This window comes from Puma concolor, chromosome B4, assembly GCF_028749965.1.
Source record: "Puma concolor isolate L17-30 chromosome B4, mPumCon1.1.hap2, whole genome shotgun sequence".
Classification (NCBI taxonomy): domain Eukaryota; kingdom Metazoa; phylum Chordata; class Mammalia; order Carnivora; family Felidae; genus Puma; species Puma concolor.
Genome location: NC_141673.1, coordinates 36,791,016 through 36,811,082, shown reverse-complemented (window position 1 = coordinate 36,811,082; position 20,067 = coordinate 36,791,016). Strand labels below are relative to the sequence as shown.

Here is a 20,067-nt window from a genome sequence, read left to right as displayed (position 1 = left end):
TGGCATCTTGAGAGGGATGCTTCCTTAGTTTATAGTGTTGATGCAGGATTTTCTATAGTTGTATGTTTATTGGTCATGAGAGTTGAGATTCTGAGAGCCTATATGTAGTTTTTTGTCTAGCATCTGAACCAGTTGAGGGAGAGGAAGGAATCAAATGGAGATCATACTGCTGAATTACCAATAAAGCTGTTTTGAATGTGGCATAGAGTGTGACAGTTGGTAGTGCTGATACTTTTTTCCAGACAGATCTTCCTCACCCAGCCACAGGCAGAAAGGGCCATCAGAGACCTTCTTTTCCAAGGACAGAGAGCGCCTAGCTGTTGTGTGGCGTAGAGAGTATATGAAAACACACAGTTTCGCAGGCAGGTATGTCCCAAAGAGTGCCAAGAAGGGACTGAGACACCATGTCCAGCCCAGTCCCCAGCTCACCATTCAGCAGGCCTCTCCTTTTCTCTCAGGACCAGTTGAGGGGTGTTAGAGTCTGGCAGTGTTACTTGAACAGCAGTGTGAGATGTAGGGGTAAGTGCAGCTACTGAACAATTATTATGATCTAGAATCTGCATGTGTTCAAGCCATCATCGTCTCTAGATGTTTTCTGGAGCATAAATGTGAGAAGGGATGTAAGAACACTTATTATCATGGCCGAGTTTTATCTTCTTTTAATATAGTTGTATCAAAATCTGAAGAACCAGGATGACTATATTCTGACTTTTTATTGAAAACTATATGTTATTCTAAGTATAAAATTCTACTGCTAGAGTTTAATTTTGCGTGTGGATGTGAATCCCATTAGATTTTAAGTGTTTTTGAGTAATTTATTATTATACTCTTAATAAAATGCATAATTGCAAGTCAAATTGTGACTTTTACTTGAGTTTGCCTAAAATAATAAACCTTCCAGTCTGTGAAATTTATCCCATTTAATATAATATGACTGTAGTAAATGATTAGGCAATTAAATTCCTTAAACATATGCATTTGATGAATTGATTTGCTTCTAGTAGCTCTTGGCTCATTGTTTATAAGGGTATCTGAAAGATTTAAGGTTTCAGATTTTCAGATACATTTTGCTCTATTACAGAATGTTAGAAGAACTGAATGCTCTGTTTTAGTTCAGCAGGATTTTCCATCTGTTTGAGGGTTCAGTGGTATACTTCCAGAGTCTAGCCTACAAAAGGGATGTGTTAATCCTCAGATCAAGGTAAATAAACACAATCACTGACCTCTAAAATAGCCTAGCTGAGCTTTCCCTTGAGGTAATTTTATCTTTCATTTATATAAGAAAAGCCAAGGGGGAGACTCATTTGCCCAAAGTACTTACTCTGAATGAGCCCATCACTCTCTAATTACTGTGTTCTACTTTAGATATAACCTTTATGATTATCTAAAATTACCTTATTAATTTGTTTTCTTGTTTATTATCTGCATGCCTATCAAAACATAATTGTCCCAGGGCAAGTAACTTAGATGTCTTGTTCACCAAAGTATTCCCAGCTGAGTGCACAGTAAAGAGTTGTTGAATGCCAGAAAGTGAATTTGCGTACAGCATTTTATCCTTAGGGCAGAGATCAGAAATCCATGGCCTGCCGGAACCATTTGTTTGATACAGTCAGTATCATTTTTTTTTTAATTGAGTAAGTTAAACATTTATAAATTGACTTGCAAATAAACACCAAAGTTTCTGACTTCCCTTGAAAACTTGAAGGAGCTGATGACACTGGCCTCACATCATTATGTGTCATCACCAGCAGGAACTGGGCAATGTTTGTCACACATCAGACATGACGCCTACCTACATCTATTTATTTGTTTGTTTATTTAGTTACTGCTTGGCCACTGAAGACTTTTGAGTTTGGTACCTTTGCTTCCAAACCAGCCCTTAATTTTATTATAAATAAGAACAAATAATGGTGTCACTTAAATTCAGTGCTTTTTGCATTTGACAACAATACAAATTATATTGACATATGGGTAAGGCAAAAATAAATAATTGAGTAGGACAGAGAGGTTATGTATAAATAACTAATGAACAATAGAAACTGGTAAGTGCTATTTTAATGGAATTCCATTGTACCTACACTTAATTTACATGAGTTGAAATATCTACGATAGTTGCAAAGAGATAGGGAGGTCAGAAGTGAAATAGGTAGTTAAAGAAGGAAAGTAGGTTAGCCAGAAAGACTGGAGCAGTGGCTAAGGGAAGAGAAAGGGGCTATAACATTTGTTCTGCTTGTACCACATTCATGTTTGCACCGGAATAAGTGTTACATGGGGCCAGCGAATCTTCTGTTCCCACTGTTGGTTGCATTTACATTGTGCCTCTCTCCCTCTGCTGCTGTCTACTGGATATCTAGATGTGAATATTTCTTACATCATGGACCTTAAGTGCCAATCTACTACTACTATTGGTTGAACTGAACAAACAGGAATTTGCTTCTAACTTGGGAGACTTAATTTAGGGATTATGGTCTTCTTTATAAGGAATTCTTAAGAGTTATTTTGATTCAGTTATGTTTTTGTCTTATGTGCTGACCCAATTCCATGTAAACTTCTCTGTGTGTATTTAATTTTTTTTAAATGTTTTTGAGAGAGAGAGTGTGTGAGCAGGGGAGGGGCAGAGAGAGAGGAAGACACAGAATCCAAAGCAGATCCAGGCTCTGAGCTGTCAGCACAGAGCCCAGCGTGGGGCTCAAACTCATGGACCATGAGATCATGACCTGAGCCGAAGTCGGACGCTTAACCAACTGAGCCACCCAGGTGCCCTCTCTGTGTGTTTAAATTGTGGTGGTATACTAGAGGGAAGAGGTCAAACCTTCCATATTGTAGGATGTAGAAGTGTTTCATAGAGGTGATAGCATTTGACTGGAAACTCAAAAGGTGGTTGAAGTGGAGCATACCCTAGACCCTTGTTATCCAACATGGTAGCCATTTGCTGCACATGACAATTAAAATGAATGAAAATAAAATAAATTAAGGAATTCAGTTTATACTTGTGCTAGTCACATTTGTAGAGCTCAGTAAACTCTTGAACTCTTGACTAATGGCTATCAAGTGCAGAACATTTCCTTCATTGCAGAAAGTTCTACTGACAGTTCTGTCTACTGATGGTAGACATAGGAAGTAGTTTGCATCAATTACAGGAAGTAGAACAATTTTGACTTCTGTTACGGTGAACAGTAAATGGTTAACAGAACATTCCCTGTCTCCCCCACACCCAAATAAATTTAATTCTTTTCCCCTTAGAGTCAAAAGCTAAGCCAAATAATGCTAATTCCTCCCCAAGAAATTATGAAATTTTACAACTGTTCTAATTCTGTCCTGGGTCCTTGTTTCTGTTATGATCTGTGGAATTATTCAGCTCTTGATACAAACTTGGAAGCAATGTTGGGGCAGGCAGAGATATCTCTTTTGTATGTATAAAAGAAAGGTTAATTGCTAATTGCTTAGAAAAATGTCCTCATATTTTTTTATTGACAGAGGTTTGAAAGAAAAAATTTTTTTTTTTTTGGGTTTGTTTGCAAATGTGGTTTGGTATTTTGATGTATGTAGCTGATCGTTTTTCTTCACATAACTTATGTGCCATGTTGGTTTTTTGATGGGAAAATGGAGCCCAAGTGAAAATGTTATATGTTGTTTTGGTGCTTCTAAACTTTCTCCCACTTCTCCTCACAGTTACTCCTCAGTTAGTTATATTGGTTGTCACCAGAGACTACCAGCTTCTATGTCTTTTTGGCAGTTTTAGAGTCTTGTTTCAAATTATATACAGTCAAAAGCTTGGCAGTGATTTGTTACTGCTCAACCTAATGTTCTTTTGATTGTATTGCAGTTTGTGATAAAGTATCTGTTGATTTGTGATAAATAATTAATATTGTTCGGACTGTTGGAGTTTCCTAGGTAGTGGTTTATGTACCGAGGACTAAAGAAAATTTGTCTAGCAGGTAATTTATCCACAGCAAAATGAAGAGGGATATTTCTTTAGCCAGGATATTAATGCTTGAGCCCTAAAGTGGCCTCTTGAGGCCTTTTATTTTTTTCCATTTTCTTAAAGCAGATGTTATTTTTTTTTCTTGGCAGTTTCAGAGATGAGAATTGTAGGTAAGATTTTTTGTGTGTCAGAATGAAAAGAGTAATCCTTGGTTGTTTGGATGGTTTTTTAGAATTGATATTGCCCTGCCGATGGTTAGGAGGAATACCTCTTTCACCCAGGACATCTTTACCTTTTTTCTCTATTATTTTATCTAAGAGATGAAGAACAATGAAGAAACGAGAAGAAAAAAAAACCCTGAATAACAGTGGCTTCAGTGGGAGGGAAGTACATTTTTCTCTCAAGTAAAAATTCCCATCTAGAGCTGATAGGGCTCCTTCAATCCGTCTTAAGGTGGCCTTTCATCTCAGGTGTTAGATGGCTGCCACGGCTTCCAGTATTGAGTCTTCATTTGGGCAGTACTGGGGAGGTGGGAGGGGATGGCACCCACTTTCCTTCAAGGGCAGGACCTGGAAGTTGTTCTTGTCCCTTCCACTGCATCCCATTGGCTGGAATTTGGTTACATGGCCACAGCTAGCTGCCAGGGAGGCTGAGAAACAGTTGTGGAGTGTTCCCATCCTCAGCCCAGACCGAGTGTTCTGCTCTAAAGGAATAAGGGGGAAGTCTATCAGGGAATGAGATGTTGCTTCTGCCATGAACCAACTACTTGACATCCATTTAGCATTCAACAAATTGTGAGCCTTGCCATTGGTAAGACAGACACCGAATAAACGGTGTGTTATTTTAGAGTTTATTTTGCTGCTAATTAAAAATCTTAATGGCAAGGAAAAAATTAAAGCAGGGGCTGCCTATTTTCTAGGGCCTGCATGAAATGATAGAAACGGGATTGACCATCCCCAGGAGTCATGAAAGCCTATGAGAATATACCATGTGAGGGGTGTGTATAACAGGAATGTTACAAGAGGATGTTTAAAGTAATTATAGCTGATTTTAGGCCTCGTGAAGTTCACGGAGTTCTCGATGACTAATAATGGTCACTGAAATTTTTTGCAATCTCAAAAAGAAAAATATTTTTACTGGAGAATAAAAATGTTCTGCTTGAGGCCAGCCTTCATCTCTAGTAGCAATAAAAGCCTGTGATATATAATGATGCTCATATTTCTTCCTTTTTCAATAGCACTGTGGTAGGGAATGTAAATGTACCAAGTTGCATCTAGTGGATGGAGACAAAATTCAGCCCTTTTATGCTTGGTTTGATTTTTCTCTGACATATTTATAATCTTTTAGTTTCTTTAGCCTGTAATTGAGGGCTTGGCAAATTTTCATTCTTTGAGAGGATTGTGTTCTTTCCTTTTGAGAGGAAATATAATTTAGGAAAAAAAGTGGAGATGGGTTGTCCAAGTGTGTTCAAAAAACCCAATTTCTTATTTTTCCAAGAAAATCAAGTATGTATATGAGAGTATCCCATTGAATTGAACTAACTTTTACTGAGTTTCCAGTGATATATACACAAATGCCAGTATTAGCTAATATATATTAAGAATGCCTTGGCTTATTCATGTTAGCATTTCCAAGAGTGTCTCTTTTAGGTTTAGATTATTTTTGTTTCTCAAACATGCTTATGCTAAACATAACATAGGATGGAGCCAAGAGATGAAAGGGACCGATGTGGATCTTCCTCATGGTTCCTAGGGATGCCCAGGTGATATGTTTCTGTCACTGGCCCTCAGGGAGCGTCAGCACGGCACCTTGTTTCCACTCTGGGTGTGTGTTGGCTTTGGGGTCACCTGCATATTTTATTTCTTTTCATTTCCTGATGGGAAGGGGCTTAGTTTGGACACTAAACTCTACTGGACAAATGTGTGCCATGTTAAACAAACTGGAAAAAGTCTGCACTGAAGGTAGGCGCCAGCCAACCCAGTTGATCTCAGTGGGCCCCTGTTCTGTGTTACGTAAGTCCAGGCGGTGCCATATTTTCATAGATTTCAGTGTAAACGGTGCCCCTTGACCATGAAGTCTCTGGTCACAGCTTGGATCCTGGTAGTCGTCATATGCCGTAGCTAGAATGACGTTTTCACCTCTCATTGTCCAAGCCGGAATCTTTTTGAGAATAAAAGAGAACCTGAGTAATAACTACACCAGAGCAACACATGTGAACTCATGTTCTCCTGGCAAAAGGGACGTTTACGGTTCTCCTACTTATAGCAATCAGTATAGAACCTAGTTGGTAATTGAGGCAGGTTAAATAAGTTATTTCTCTTTAAAATAGTTTTATTGATAGCAAAGCAGTGAAACAAATGAATCAATCAAAACGAAGTACAGTAAGAATGACCTCCGCTTTCTATACCATGGGTTTTCTAAGAGAAATCTTTAGAGGATGACTTTATTTTTTGTATTGTAATAATCTTTACAGAGGATTCAGCATGTTCTCTCATATGTTTCTCCAACTGCTACAAACTGTTAAACTTACTTTGAATTGTGGTGAGGTTTTCCCAGTAAATGTTCTGGAGAGTATTATTTAAAAATGTCTTTTTAAAATTCTTTAAGTCTGATGTTGCCTTGCTCACAAACTGCCAGTGGCAAACTTTTATATACTATCTCCTTCCAAATGCCTTGCTGGGTTTTGCATCTCTTTACATACCAGGTCTGTTTCCCACTCCCCAGCTGACTTTTTTGCTCTTGCGGATCCATCTCTTAAAAGGCTCCCAAATACTGTTTCCATGGTTTTTCATCATGACTTGGCTGTTTTCTCTCCTTCTGCCTGTTCAAATCCTTCCCATTCTTCAAAGTGCGCGTCAAGGCTCCTTTCCTCTGCCTGCTTGTCTGTGGGGGTTGCACCATGTAGGAGAAAGTGATGATGAGTTACATTAGTGTCCTAGACTCATGCCCCAGATCCATCATTAGGAAGAGTATGTAACCTTGTGACTCTGTTTTCAGTAAGTTGATGCTAGTATAAATCACTTTTTCACCCAGATGTAAGGAATACACTTGATAAATATTACTTAGTTTTAAAAAGGAAGGGAATTCTGTTACATGCTACAACATGGAATAACCTTGAGTACATTATGCTGAAGAGAAATAAGCCAGACACAAAGAGACAAATACTGCATGATTCCACTTATAGAAGGTATCTAAAGTGGTCAGGTTCATAGAAACAGAAAGTAGAATGGTAGTTACCAGGAGCTGGGGGGAGGGGAGATGGGGAATTGTTAAATGAGTGGAGTTTCAGTCTTGCAAGATAAAAAAGTTCTAGAGATTTATTGTACAGTAATGTGAATAAACTTCATACTACTTGAACTGTATACTTACAAATGGTGAAGATGGTAAATTTTACGTGTTTTTTTTTTCACCATATTTAAAAATAAATTAAAAAACCGGGGGAGGGGAGAAAAGAAAATGTAAGTTGTAAAATACTATGTAAATCTTCATTATTATTCCAGTCTCTTGTATTTGGTCAAATTGTATTAATGTCTACTAATTATTTTACATACAATAGTCTTACTTCCTCACAACATTCTCCATAGCTTAAGAGCAGAGACAGTATCTTAGAATATTTCATTATTACCCAGCCATGCCTACAGAGTTGTGATGGGCACATTATTAAATATCGAGCATTGCAGGTCTGTTCAGAATTTTCTGTCTTCATCAGCTTCACCCTTCTGAAGAGGTTTGAAATAAGGCTTGCTAAGTGCTAAAATGGAGAGTTCCTTTTATTGTGGTTGTCAGTCAATTAAGAATTCTCCCACAGCCTGACACTTCCAAGGCTGAGTAGCATTCTGGGCAAAACAATGTGGCAGAGAAGGACGTTCCAGACAGAGAGTGTAACATGAACAAAAGCAAAGAATCTTAACATCATGGCAGAGTAGAAAGTATAAGAAAGTTTGAAATGGTCCCAGTGCAGGAGATGGTGTTGGTAGTGATAGGATCCCTGGGGGGAAAGATTGACAAAGGTCAAATTCTGATGGGTTTTATAGTAACCATGCCCACAGGGAGATATAGAAGGATTTAGGCCAGGGGTATTAAGTATCAATTAGGACCTATTAAATAGATTATTCTACTGTGGTCTCTCATTGAAGATAGCAAATGAGAATGGTTTGCGTGATAAGCCTTTCAGTTTTAACTTACATTTATTATAATTTAGAAACTTGATATTCAAGGCGCAATTAAACGTTATAAAACCTATCAGGATAAGCAGATGATTAATGTCTTGGTATTCAGAAAGTATATACTAGTGGATATATATTGAACTGGGATCAGGAATAGTAAAGACCTAAAAAAAGAATAGTAAAGATGTGATAATAGATAATAGATGGATCCTTTTGTTATTTTTTCAATAGCTGGATCTTTTAGCAATTTCATTTAGCATAGCAGTTAAATAAATAGCCACATTCTCGTGATGTTACATGTCATAGTTCTGTAGCATTAATGGAGTCTCAGTGGAGTCAGGGTTGTTCCTTTAAAGATGGATGTTTTTGGGGTGCCTGGGTGGCTCAGTTGGTTAAGCTTCTGATTCTTAATTTCACCTCAGGTCACCTCAGGTTCTGAGTTCGAGCCCTGCCTCTGGCTATGCACTGACAGCGCGGATCCTACTAGGGATTCTTTCTCTCTCTCACTCTCTGCCCCTCCTCCCCACACTCTCTCTCTCTCACTCACTCTCTCTCTCTCTCTCTCTCTCTCTCTCTCTCAAATAAATAAATATTAAAAAAAAATAAAGGTGGATGTTTTGTAAGTTCCTCTGTGTGTCATTTATTTGTAAATATTGCATTATGGGAAAAATTATTTTTATTGATTATCTGTTCTTCATCTTTTCTGTTTGCCTTTTAGCACATCCACACCCATTGTTAAGATTGTTGTTAATGAATTGAGCAAAACACAATATAAGCTTTTTGCCAATATTTGCTTTTTAAACCTTTACCTAAAGTATTTAATGCCAAAACTGTTACTTTCTTGTCTGCCTGGCATAATCTTAGAGTGAATGAGAACATTTAGCTCACTTTCATTAATCAAATGGGTTTAACTGGCCATTTTAATGTCTAAGAAGAAAAGTTTTCTCCAGCTTCAAAGAGTAATAATTTATTCCTTTTTTCCCTTTTGTGAGAAATACGGAGTTAGGTGGATTTGAGATAATTTTCTGTAAAATATTGGACTCAGTGCTGATTTTTGACAGCAATCACCACCTCCTTTTGGAATGTTTATATTATATAGTATTATTGAATACATGTTATAAATTCTGTGTATTGTATAGATCCTTGTGATACGAATATGTAAAAAGCCTCAGTAGCATCACATAAAACAACTTAAGAAGGTTAGCATACACAAATTAACCATCAAAAATGGAATGACCAAAATAATAAGGAAAGGCACTTTTAAAAAGTCTCTTAGAAACATAAACAGGAAAAATAATATTGTTGGGCCCATGAGAAATTGAATTAACATTTTCAGTTTTGTGGTAAAAATGTATTGGTATTTGCAGAGGTCAATGTTAAAAATGCATGGGACACAAAATATATTTATGTATATAAATAAAAATGTTCTAACTTCCTTTTTTATTGATTTCTCAACATATCAGTGTATTTCTTCTTTTTCTTTTTTGTTTTTTAAGTAGAATTAATGGACTTTCTGGCTGCAAACCCTTGTGTTTAAGTCACAGTCTAGTGGAAGTAAGTTTCTTAATAGGGTTATGTTTCTGATCTGTTTTTGTTACAAAGACAATTTTCTGTTTTAGAAAATGGAGCTACGATAATGAATGTGAGATTTTATTTTGAGTTTTCTGAACTTCTGTTCCCTTTTGAGTTATCCTGGAAAAGTTTTGCCTTTGCAATTATAAATATTTTCTGACCTTAAATAACTTGATTGCTGATTTAAAGTCCATTCTCATTCAGAGTAGCTGAAACTTTTCTCGAGTTGAATCTGAACAAAAGTGGGATTTAAAACAAAAACAAAACCAAATCAGAACTGGGCAGGGGATGATGGTTGATGATCAGATCACGTTAATAGGGTTAACATTCAAAATGCTGAAAATACATCTCTCCAACTTTTCCAAATCAAATTTCTGCAGTTATCTTGCAGTAATTTGAAAAAAGAAGGGTTTTCATTGCTAGGAGAATGGAAAAACCAACACTCCTATAGTACATTTTAAGAAAGGGGTTCTTTGTCACATTTGAATAGAGTATGTGTGTCCAGTTTGCTCTTTATTATTTTTTTCAACGGAAAAAAAATCAACAAGTTGGCACTTGGTTGTACAGATTTTTCTCTTTGTGGTGGAAATACTGGGATGTTGTGGGAGAAAACCGCTGCCCATCTTAACACAGATGCTAATTGTATTCTCTAATTCTTCCTGGTTGCCATTGCGATGTTCTTAGCTGCCTTTTATTCGTTGTGTCTCTAGGACAGAAGTGATTACTAATTATGGATCATGCTGTACTGTAGAAGTGGGCCATTTGGTTTTCTTTTCTTTCATTTTCTTTCTTTCTTGTTCCCTGTTTTCTTTTATTCTTTTAGGGAGAGGAAACTGAAAAGAGGTTTGGAGGTTTTCATGCTGCTGCTCATCCCCTACATGCCTGGGCCGCTTCCCTAATTTGCATGGGTACCTTGGGCATTGTCCTATAGGACTGGGATAGCATGACCTCTTCTTTAGTTTAGTGACCCTTGTCATCTTGGTGTTCATTCCTGAGGCCTGTTTAATGCTAATTAGGGCTTCAACCAGTTGCTGTTTACAACTGTGTGCTTTAGAAAGCAGGGCCCTCTCCAAAGACCACACTGGTGGTCTTAAACTGAACTAGTAGTATTGAAGACCCTCGCCTCCCTCCCCAGCTCCAGAGAAAAGCCTCTTAACATTTCTGTTTATTTAGAAATATGTAGCGACCACATCGTTAACATAAACAAATAGTGGAGAACTGAATTTTTGGCCTCAATGCTTCTTAATGACAGGCCAAACACTCCTTAAGGGCTGCTCTAATCCCTAACTCCAGGGTCCCCCCAAAATAGATGTTCTCTGCCTCCCTTCTCACTGCGAACTTTGTTTAAAGGTATTTTGGAGGGCTGAAAAACAGAGGGCAGGTTCAATGACCCCAAGTTTAGGAATTATTTACAGTATGATTATCTATTTGATGACACTGCTTGAACCAAAAGAAACCATTTTGTGAACCTCATGCATGATGCGTGTTTGACTTTGGTAAATAAAAGTTCCAGAATTTATTACAGGTCTTATCTGATAGTCATTGTATCTGCATTTCAGCTGAGAGCTCTGCCTTCCTGGTGTTTAGCTAATGCAGATAGATTCTTTGACCAATAAAGCTTTCTGACACTCATCTATGGAAGTTAATGGAAGCCAGTGTTAAGTCAAAGACCTCACCCTGATGATCACTTTGGAGAGCTGGTTACAAAGCTCCATTTTGAGACAGCACCTCTGAGATCAGTGTTTGCCATAGTCACTGAACCACACTGTCCCTGAAAAGAGGACAATGGCAAGAAATCTGTGTCCTGTGGACATTTATACTCTCTGCCCTTAAACTAAGTGCAGTGTGATAGCTGTTTAAAGCATTGGGATTCAAGGCTTGTGTGATATACAATACCTTTACATTACTTCTGAGTAGCCTCTTTATTCCTAATTTTGATAATGTGACATATTTATTGCATTGAAGTTAACAAAAATTATTGAGTGTTCCTTTTTGCACAGAAAGGGTATGTGGAGTTTATTGGGGGGAAATGCTTTCATTTGGTCTTTCATGGGCATAATAAATCTCAATCTCATGTTGATAGGCTACTTGGCTTCATAAACTTGCTTATGCAGTTTCTTTTACAATGAAAATAGGGTACATTAGAATTTTTGATTAGAAATTTTTCAATTAAAGGCAAATGAGCTTAGATGCTAAATGGATTTGAGTAACTTCCTGGATTTGGAGAAAATTAATAGGTGATAAAAAGCAAGTAATGCAGGTCATTTAAAAAAGATAAGCCTTTTTTTCTTGTTGGTCAGGTAATTTTTAAGTAATTTTTTTGTAGCTCTTTCTATAAAAAGGTGTATGAATAAGTGTGTGTGTGTGTGTGTGTGTGTGTGTGTGTGTGTGTGTGTGTGTTAGAGAAACAGACAGACACTCTGAGTGGTTCTAAGGCCAACTTAGAGATCCTCCCTTGCCTCTTGTTCCTCAGCTTTGTTTCCTTCTCAGACACAAACAAGAGGACAATTGGTGGAGGCAGACCTTCTCTTTCCTTGGCATCGATTTGACAGTAGGATATTTGTAGCCAAGGGAGGAGAACCTGTGTTTCACCTGTAGAATTCTGATTGTGTGTTTTTCCATAGTATGTCAGTGATTTTTTTTTTTTTTTTTTTTTTTATCTAGTAAATTTCATTCTTGTCAGTGGGGAACTGACACTTATGATTTCATCTAGGTTTTTAATCTGGCCAAAAGAGTAGTTATGTGGTGGTGAAAATCTGAGGGACAGGGGCTCACTACCAAATTGTCATTTCATGAAGAGTATATTTATATTGTACTGGTTTCCCAACACCTAAAGGATCCTCAAGGGGGTGATTTTTGTCTCAAGGATACAAGCCTCTGCAGCCAGTGAAGCAAAAGGGTTGAGGGAACAGGCTGGAGAGGAGGACTCAAGCAGCAGTCAACTTCAGATGGTTCTTTCCAGTTCTTGGTCTCCTCAACTGTTAAAACATTGAGATTGTACCACATTCTGCCTGCTCTATAGTAGGGTTGTGGTAGGTCAAGATGAGATGTTTGTAACAGGACTCTGCAAGTTGTAGAGTGGGATGCGCAAAGATGTGAAAATTCTGAGTACAGCCATATTTGCCATTAATTACCCTTAGCAGACATAACTGTGTGTAGAGTAGGCCTCTCTATATGTGGGGGTAGTGCAATATACTCTTCATGAAATGACAGTTTGGTAGTGAGCCCCTGTCGCTCAGATTTTCACCACCACATAACCATTCTTTTGGCCAGATACCCCCCCCCCCCCCACCACCGCCTTTTTTTTTCCCAATCGACTCTAATCATTCCAAAAAAATTTGAGAACACATATATACTATATAAATATATTAAAAAAATTTTTTTTAAATGTTTATGTTTGAGAGACGCAGACAGACAGAGCATGAGTTGGGGAGGGGAAGAGAGAGAGGGAGACACAGAATCCAAAGCAGGCTCCTGGTTCTGAGCCATCAGCACAGAGCCTGATGCGGGGCTTGAGCCCAGGAACCACGAGATCATGACCTGAGCCAAAGCCGGACACTTACCCAACTGAGCCACTCAGGTGCCCTTCACTATATAAATATTTTAAAAACATATTAAAATATTTATGCATGTATAATTATACACATATAATACTGTGGTAATATATTTTGTATATTACAAGCCTGTAAAACTGGGAACCAAGATGGAAGATTCAGTATATTTCTTCCATACCCTGGTTGATTTTTTTTTTTTTTTTTTTTTATATCAACTCTCCTCCAATAGAGTGTGAAAAACCCCCTTAAAGGCATTGGCTGGGAGATTGTATCCTGGAGAAGATGGACCGTGTTGTCCGAAGATCTGTGTATTTAGAAAGTAGAAATGCTACATGACATTGACATAAGATGTATTGTTCAACATATGGCCTTGGTGGACGTGAGTGTTAGATCTGATATAATAGCTATATTTGTATGGTGACAAAATTGGTGTTTTCTCCTACTCTATCAGAAATTAATAGAGGGTGACAATTTGATCCTGGGCCATGGTTTCCTGCTTTACTGGCAGGACCAGGCTGAATTTGTAGGCATTAAACCCCCCTAGCCTCTATCTTTTTCACCCAATTTAAGGCCACCTCACTTCTTTTCTCCCTCTAGCTGTAGATGAAGCCTGACTTCCTTTTCACTTCCATCTGGAAGTCCAGAAATGGTTAGGCAATGTGGAGTTAGCATTTTGTCAGGATAATTCCATGCTTCATTTTTTGGTTTTTGGTTTTTAATTTTCCTGGCATGTATTCAGCTGGAGTTAACAGCATATTAATTTCCTTAGTGGAGAACATCAGCTTTATTATAGAATTCTGCCCTAAAGCTTTCTGAGCAGCATTGATTTTTCTTCTGTGTGTGTGTGTGTGTGTGTGTGTGTGTGTGTGTGTAGCATAGATTATAATTTCTGCCTTTTTTTCTCCCCCCAGTTTCCATTTGGGAATGCTAAAAGTGAATGCTAGAAGTGAATGATTGAAGGCTTTTACCTGGCACGGAAGGGAAGGGATTTGCCATACTTGCCTTGTGGTTTTGCTTCTCTTAAAGATACGATGATGTAGGATTCATTAAGATCCAGGGCACTGGGAAATGACTCAGTTTGACTTTGCAGGCTCTCCTTAGGGCTTGAAGCCACTGCAGAATTTGGGGAGCACTCAAACATTAGATGGGAAAGACAGAGGAAAGACTCCATGTTGCTTTGATTTTTATCAGAATTGGGAAATGCTACTGGAAAAGGAATTTCCTTGTACTGTGCATAATGTTGAGCCCTCTAATTTTTTTTCTTGGTATCAGCTATTTTAATTTTAATTAAAAAAAAAAAAAACCCAAACGAAACCAAACCAGAATATATTCTTCCTGTACTGGCATATGAGAATTTAACTTTTTCTTTTCTTTGTGAATATTACTTGGTTTACCAAGTCATTGGCTGTAGAGCTTTTTGTTTTCAGGCAGAAAAATACATTTTGCCGAAAAAGACCATTTGGCTGTGAGTTCCCTCCTCCCCCAAAATTGAATTTCCCCATACTATTGAAAAATACTGTGAATTGAAGGAATCATTTTACTATTTTGAAATGTTACTACTTACATTTTATTAATCCCATTACTAATCAAGTCTATGGAGTTTGTCTTTATCAATATCATTTCCTACATGGAAAGAAAATCTATTGAGTTTGTCTTTATCAATATCATTTCCTACATGGAATTTTGAAAACCAATTATTAATCTTGTCAATAAATTAGAACTGCAGAAAACTTATTATTTTTTGATGGACAGAATTGTCAGTAGGATTGTTCCCTCTCACTATCTCTTTCTCCCCTATCTTCTTCACTCTCTTCAGTTAGAGGGAAGTTCTCAGATTCAGAATTTAAGTTTTTATAACAGATACGCTTCTTGTGATATATATGTATGTATATGCGTGTTTGTGTGCATACACATATACCTGTATCTCTGTCTATGCACTTATTGTTGGACTACGTAATTTAAGCAGACTTCACAAGAAAGAGGAGCAACTCAAGGAATGATTTCTTACCCAATTCATCATATGCCCTAAAGTCAATAGTGACCTTGAAGAAAAAAATGGCAGTCTCTCACCATTGAACCTGGTTTGGCAGGCCTGAAACTTGTCTTACTTTAGGATGGTGTGGTCTTCATGATTCTCGACAGTAGGACTCAGCACTGACCCCTGACCGTTGGAGGATTTGGTTCATTTCTGCAGATACCAGTTAAACATCTGATAAGTAGAAGGCAGTTTGTAGGCGTTTCTGTCAGTTTAAGTACATATTAAAATTCTGAGTGAGGCTTTTTATATTACGTCCTTTTGGATTTTTAGATTTCTTCCCAAGTTTTGGTCACTGCAGTGATTAGTATTTTTAAGTGATTACTTAATTTTTTTTCTTTTTTCTTTTTGCCTGTAGAACAATACAGAAACTTAAGCTACCCAATAACCTGATGGCTGTTTTGCTGATATTTTTTTCTTTTTCTGATTTCTCTATGTTCTGTTTGGTGAAGTTTTTGTTTTGTTTTGTTTTTTAACTTTAAGAAGCAGTAATGAGGCAGTGATCAGCTCATCCAATATGTATATATATACATATGTATTTAAGATGTATATAAGATGTACAATGTATATTATACACACACATACACACATCTTTTTTTATCCATTTATCTGTTGATGGACAGGATACTTGTGCTGCTTCCATATCTTGGCTTTTGCAAACAATGCTGCAGTATACATAGGGGCACATATATCTTTTCAGTGTGGATTATTTTATTCCTTTCATTGAAGTAATTTAACTCATGTTGATGCAGAGATCAATGGCACTGAATTACTTTCTTCCATTTTGTACTGTGAGAATTTTTTTTGCCAGTTGGTATTTCTGATAGGGAAATAGATCTCTGGTTGCATGTGGGGTGGGGGGGAAATGAGCGTCTGACATTATTTTGAAATAGTGCTGATGAGTTAACCTTGAAATGTTGACTTTGCAAGCACTCATTTATTGGGAGTTTTTTGATTTAGAATATTACTTCCTTCACGTCTCCCCTTTGTCTCCAGCAGTGACTTGGTCTGGCATCTTTGCGTAAAGTGTCTGAGGTCCTGAAGAGCTCTGAGAAGTTTTCCTCGGGCTTTGCGAGTACCTCAGAGTAAAAACAACCCCAATTCCAAGGGCTCTTGTAGATTTTTTTCTTTCGATAAGCATTTTTACTCTTCAGTTATGCTGTCGTTGCTTGGTGTATATAGCATTTAAAAATGAATTCTTGTTTTATTACAAACTAGAGAAAATGAAAAGTGCTCAATTTATGTTATCTTTCTCATGCTGTGCTGTGGAAGCCTGTATAACAATGTGGTTTGCATTGAGCCCCAACACTCTTTCCATTGCTCAGTGAGCTTCATCAGGCTTTCTTTCTAACAAATGTTGTTTTAGTTGGGCAGTGGGCTTGTACGTTTTAATTATCGTACCAATTGAAAACTAGTAAAAGTCTTTTGCATATTTATATTTTCACTATCATTTAGACAGAGCACTTTATCATTTTCTTTCTGTGTGTTTTACATGGGGTGAGTAAAATGACATTGCAAAGGGATATTATTGATGAAATGTCATTGGAACTTATTTTCTGAAGTAAATTTTCATTTTACATGTATTAGCTTGTTTGTATTTTAACTTGCTGAATTGGAAAGGAGATACTATTAAGGAATTGTTTATAATGATGTTTTAGATTCTTACTCTTAAAGGGTTCAAATAATACAGAACCCATCTACATGTAAATGAATTTATGCTTTTCCCTGTAGTGTTAGTATTTGCTAAATCTTCCCAGACTATTGCTTGCTAGATTTGCTTCTTAAAATCTTTATTCCTTACAATTATCTTTGACCTAATTTATTTCATCATATCAACACAGATTTGTGTTTATATAATTCTCTTCGGTGATTAAAAACAGATAACAGAAATTAAATGTCCTTAGACCAACAGTGGGCTAAAGTTTTCTTTCCTCACTCCATCCCGATAATGTATGTCCCATTGTAAGAAAGTGATGTATGCTTTCCAGAATGGCATTTTGGTGTGAGATAAGAATAGATTTTCCAGTGTCCCAATAGCATTTCAATGATTTCCTTACAAAAATTCTGTCATGGGTTTCCATAAAGTAAACTTATAAAAGTCAGATCTGTTTCTATAGTTTAAATATAACTTGATTTAAAAAAAAATCTATTCTTATATAACACTTTGGAAACATGCATTTTGGGTAAAGTGCTTTTTATTTTGGGGAGAGTTTATTATAGCAATAGTATTCAAGTGAAAAAGTGACATGACTGTATTTTTTCTGACCCTTTATATAGATAATTGGAATAAGGGAAATAAGTAGTTTCCCACAAATTCAATGGAAATATTCAGAATTCTTACATCATTGCAGCTACCAGTAACTACTGGCAAAATTGAGGTTGGGTGATACATATTTGTCAAGGACTCAGTTATCATGGTTACTTGATTTTTTTTTTTTAAAGTTTTATTTTTGAGAGAGTGAGTGAGTACAAGTGGAGAAGGGACAGAGAGAGAGGGAGGGAGAGAATCCCAAGCAGGCTCCACGTTGCCAGTACAGAGCCCGATGTGGGGCTAGATCTCACGAATGGTGAGATCATGACCTGAGCCAAAATCAAGAGTTGGATGCTTAACCGACTGAGCCACACAGGAGCCCCTGCCTTTTTTTTTTTTTTTTTTTAAGTAACATTTGGTAGGCTAGGAACAGTAGTAATGTATGTAGCAGGGTTGTTTGGGTGGGAGGTTGTCAGTGCTGGGATTGTAAATCTGTCCCCTCTCCCTTTTGTGGCCCTCCCCCTCCCCCCATTTATCCCCCTTCTTACATGGTCCTTTGTGTTTTACATATGTGTCTTCACCATTTTATAATTTGTTTAGTTGCTATCTTCCTAGTGTGATGAGTAAAAAAAAAAAAAAAGAGTTACTGACTTATTTTTCTTTGCATTCTTGCTCTGCCAGACCCCTTTTCATGTTCAAGAACTAATGTCCCCATCTTTTCCAGCTGGCACTTTAATGTCCCTGGGAAATCATGTTATAATTATGTCCCTAACATCTTGTCGCACTCACCATAAGCACTTAACTGCTCTTGGGTTTTTGGCCTATTCTGTGTGTCCTTTTTCTAGTGCTCTGAAGTTCCAAACCCCCGCAGCTCTTCCCTTTCACTTTCCGAACGAGGAGTTCTGAACGGACTTTTACAGGAAAGCCTGGCCTGTATTTCTCTCACCAGATGTTCCTAACTCACTAAGGAATGTTCCTCCCAGGTAGTAAAGAGTTTCCTTTTGCCAGATGGCTTCTAAGAGTCTCCAGGTTCATTCCTTTTGTCTTTTTGAAACCAGCCACTGAAACCTGGACTAAACAAAGTAAAATGGGTGTTCAGATCCTGTAAGTGGCAGAGGTAGGAAGCAGGGCTTTGCTGAGCAATCAGGATCATCCAAAACAGTGTCAGGGAAAAAGAACTGCCACCTGTGAGCTATACTAGTGTGTATCCTGAATTCTAGAAGTTGTCAATAAAGAGGGAGAAGGAGTAGGTTTGAGTACATTTTCATGGTCAAGCTACATTTAAAATAAGTAATAAACAGGCACAAAGACTCTGTAAATACATGTATTTTTTATTTATTTTGAGAGAGAGAGTGTGTGAGCAGGGGTGATGCATAGAGAGAGAGGGAGACACAGAATCCAAATCAGGCTCTAGGCTCTGAGCTGTCAGCATGGAGCCAGCCCTGTGTGGGGCTTGAACTCATGAACTGCGAGATCATGACTTGAGCCGAAGTTGGATGCTTAACCGACTGAGCCACTCAGGTGCCCCAAGGACTCTGTTAATAAATATAACTATGATGAATAATGGCATTAGCAACATGAGCAACATACAAGTTCACTAAACAAACTTTGTCTTTCCATTTAGGATGAACCATGTTGACTTGAAATACAATGCCATGCTTGATTTAAAATTATGTAGTGATATTGACTGAGCCAGACTCTTTATTGGGATATGCAAACAACTCACGTTCTTGATGACCTCTGGAAAAACAACAGTGACGAATGATGCAGGGGATCTAAAGAAATTTGTGCTGTTAATACTACAAAAAGAATCCTGACTAATGGGCATTTGATTCATCTTCTATTCTTTGAATGTAACCTTGAGTCTATTCTAAGAACATGATAGGAATACAAAGAATAAGAGTTTGGGATACCTTATGCTTTCAATTTGCTCTCTACATTCTATTGTGTTTGCTTTTCACATTTAACTTGTGAAGCAGGTAAGACAAGTATTATTAATATTATCCTACATTTTATGGAGGAAGAAACCGCTTGGACAAGATGAGTAAACTTCCCAAGGCCATGATGTCAGGTCCAGAGTTCCATGCTTTCTGCTGCTGAGCCCAGAGCTTTGTCACAATTGTGGAGGGATGGGTTGGGCCAATAGGAGTTGATTTTCTCTCTGGCGGCAGTATACTGTTCCTGTCCGAGAGACTCAAGTTGTGAAATTTCTCTACTATCAGTAGTTTGTTTTGGTTTGGTTTGGAAATGCCATTTGATACCCTCCCTACCCCCTCCTTTTTTTTTTTTTTTTTTCTCTTATGAATTCCCTTTAGAAGAAGGGGATGCTGACTTTGCTGGTGAGAGACAAATCTCTGGACTACATTTAATGTGTTTAAAAGATCCCCTCTTTTCCTTCCTTCTTTGCCTTTGCCTTTCTTTTGTAATATATTTTGAACAAAATATAGTGATTGCTAGGGTACTATCGTGCCACTTAACCCCTGTTCGGGAGAGCCAGTCAAATGAACCCATCCATACCAGTCCAATGACGTGGGTGAGATTGGGTATCATCTCTGGGTTTCTGT

General features: G+C 37.6%; 1 protein-coding gene across 2 annotated transcripts in view; it reads left to right on the top strand.

The window, feature by feature from the left end:
• The window catches only part of TMTC2 (transmembrane O-mannosyltransferase targeting cadherins 2), a 404,595-nt gene that overhangs the window by 72,261 nt on the left and 312,267 nt on the right, over nt 1–20,067 (top strand). The gene's annotated exons all lie outside the window — the stretch shown is intronic.